This window comes from Aotus nancymaae, unplaced genomic scaffold (genome assembly GCF_030222135.1).
Source record: "Aotus nancymaae isolate 86718 unplaced genomic scaffold, 86718_ANA_hifiasm-v0.15.2.pri h1tg000014l, whole genome shotgun sequence".
NCBI classification, from domain to species: domain Eukaryota; kingdom Metazoa; phylum Chordata; class Mammalia; order Primates; family Aotidae; genus Aotus; species Aotus nancymaae.
This window is the reverse complement of record NW_026988425.1, coordinates 85,525,144-85,527,886: the sequence shown is the minus strand read 5'-3', so window position 1 is coordinate 85,527,886 and position 2,743 is coordinate 85,525,144. Positions and strand designations below refer to the sequence as shown.

Genomic DNA, 2,743 nt, shown 5'->3' with positions numbered 1-2,743 from the left:
AACATCTTCTGTAACAGGAAATGAAAGAGGAAATAACTTGTTATTCCAAAGGGGTGAGAGGGTTGGGGTGAGAGTTTAAAGAAGGGCTGAAAAGAGAGGAAAAGAACTGAGCTGTGAAGGTGAGGCGATGCCGAAGAGGGGAAGTCAGTAGTTGGAGCTGGAAATGTTAATGAGCTCACAAAGATAAGGAGGAAGTAGGGACTGTCAGGAAGGTAAACACACCATCATGGAAAGGGCAGCTTTGCCAAGAATAACAACATCAAGATAATTAAAGGAAAAGACTAACGTAAATGTGAGGAAAAGAGAAAATGCTGAACAGGTCTTAAATACCAGAACATTCCAGCTCAGCATTTTGTAATTGACAACACAAACAGGAAAAGGAAAGGAAGGCCTTCTGCAGCCACACACACACATTCCATCCTATGATATTTGTGTTATCTGTTGACTCAGGACACATTGAGTGGGATGATAATTATAACTTTTATTGTTTATCTCTCTGGGTCTGGTATGTTCTGTATATTTGTCAGAAGGCCATGATACTAGGATACTTAATTAATTTCCTGAATTGTGTTATTTTGTAGTATAATTTTGTAGTGTAAGCTGTAGAATCAAATCACGCATCTCTATTATATACAAGATTTTCTTGAGCTCTTTCATGCTAACTAATGGAGTACCTGCAAAACAATTTTAAAAGTTGGTAAAACTAATTAAGTAGTATACTGACCACACACAACATCACACTGCATGACACCCCACCTACTCTGTCTGGAAGCAGTTCACATCAAACTCTAATTTGTGTTCTCTTTCTGTTCTTGAGCATTCCACAGTCTTCTTTCTAGAATAAAATTGTTTGGAAGACTGCAGTCTTTTCCAGGGAGAAGGGAATTATAAAGTCCACAGGCAAATAAAAATAACATGTCCTTTTTAGTACAGAGATCCAAATTAGACTTCTAATTCAGTCAAAAAAAAAAAAAAAAAAGCAATGTTGGGATCTCTTCCCTAAATTATTACCAAAAAGAATGTTTATATATAACCTCATTTATTGTAAAAGAGTACAAAAAGACCAGTAAATATATTTCCCTATGTGATGAAATTCACCAATCTAACTTTTCCTTAATGCTTCTCTTTTTAAAAAAAAATTATCCTGAAGGTTGTTTTGTGTGTATCTAAATTTATAATACTAGGTATATACCACTCCAAAAATGTGCATCAATACATAAAACCGTAGGAATAGTATCTGACTAACCAAACTCACTATTGCTTGATTTCCTCTCTTTGGTTAACTTTTTGGTAAGTTTAATCTCATTCAACCCTTTAAAAATATTTTCATAAGTTGTTTCTTTACTGGTACATAGCATTGCTTACATAGCAGTTCATAAAATCATAAAAACTTGACATGTTATTTTTAATACTGTGTAAAGTTTATTAACATTTGAATGAAACACTCTTATTTACACAGTTAAGTCTGAGGCGCTCAGAACAGTAAGATGGCGTGGAATCCACTGCTGTGAGTTTGGAAATGCACAGCGGTCCTTGGCATCCTGGCACAGAGGCAACCCTCACCTCTGGGCAAGGTGAGCCACAGTTTATATAGTTTGACTGGCTTGCTTTGCTGTCTTCATTCTTCTTCACTTTCATTTTCAGGATCTAAGTCAGAATCCCATTTAATTCTTTTTCACTTGCTCTATCTCTGTCTTCACCATTTTCTTCATCTTTTCCTTTGGCATCCTCATCTTCCTCTTCAGCATCATCCTCATCTTTTTCACTTTCACTCTCCTCCTCATCTTCATCCCAATTAGCATCAGAATCCTTATCTGCTATTTCATCATCAGACTCCTCTTCAGAAGATTCTTCTTCATACACCAACTTTGACTTTGGTCCAGGGGAAGTTGTTTCCTTTGTTTTCTCTGATGCTGTTACTTGTGTAATTAGAAGAATAAGCTTTCCATGAAGGTTCTGAAAAATTTTGACTCTGCTTTCCGTTAACTGGTAGAGTGTCCCCAGCTGGGGTACCAGGTCAGGCAACGTGGACAGGTATGCTGCATGAACTGTTAATGCACATTTTAGCCACTGAACCATTAGCACAGCACTATTAGGATGTCCTTGTAGCCTCTTTGTAAGCTCTTGCAACAATGGAATAACAGTATGCAGGGGCATCCTTAATACAGTCTTCTTTATAAGGTTTAAATTCCTAGTTTGAAGTACTTTTTTTAGCATTTCAAAATCGTTACTTTCTGAGCCTTGGGTAAGAAGAACTGGAAAGCTATTCGTCTGGAGGTCATCCTTTCCTTTTTCGTGTGTGTCTATATCCATTGCTCCCTGGCGTTCTTCAGTGCTAACCATAACGCCAATGCTGGAGACAGGTGAGACATCTGCAATCCAAGCTTCCAGATTCCAGTGAAAAAAACAACTCCCCAAGAAGCACATGGTTTGAAAATGTTAATGCATAAAAAGCCTTGTATATGAAGATTCAGAAAAGGCAAGGACCTGGCATCTGATTCTAAAACAGAAGAAAAGGCCTATTCTCAGAAAAGCTTGCCCCACTATAACTATCCCTTGATATCACCCTCATATCTGCAGGAGGAAACAAGATATTATTATTAAAGGGCATAAAGACTGTTATGGTCCCAAAACAATTTGTAAAATGTCTTCCTATTTTTATTAGTGAGCTCCAAATGATGATGTATTAGCTAGAATATGCTATACTACAACTAAGTGTCCTTGATAAATACTTCAAATTTAC

General features: G+C 37.0%; 1 pseudogene; it reads right to left on the bottom strand.

Moving 5' to 3' along the window:
• Nucleotides 1–1,532: 1,532 nt before the first annotated feature.
• On the bottom strand, nt 1,533–2,343 carry LOC105734628 (WD repeat-containing protein 43-like; annotated as a pseudogene).
• Nucleotides 2,344–2,743: the final 400 nt, after the last annotated feature.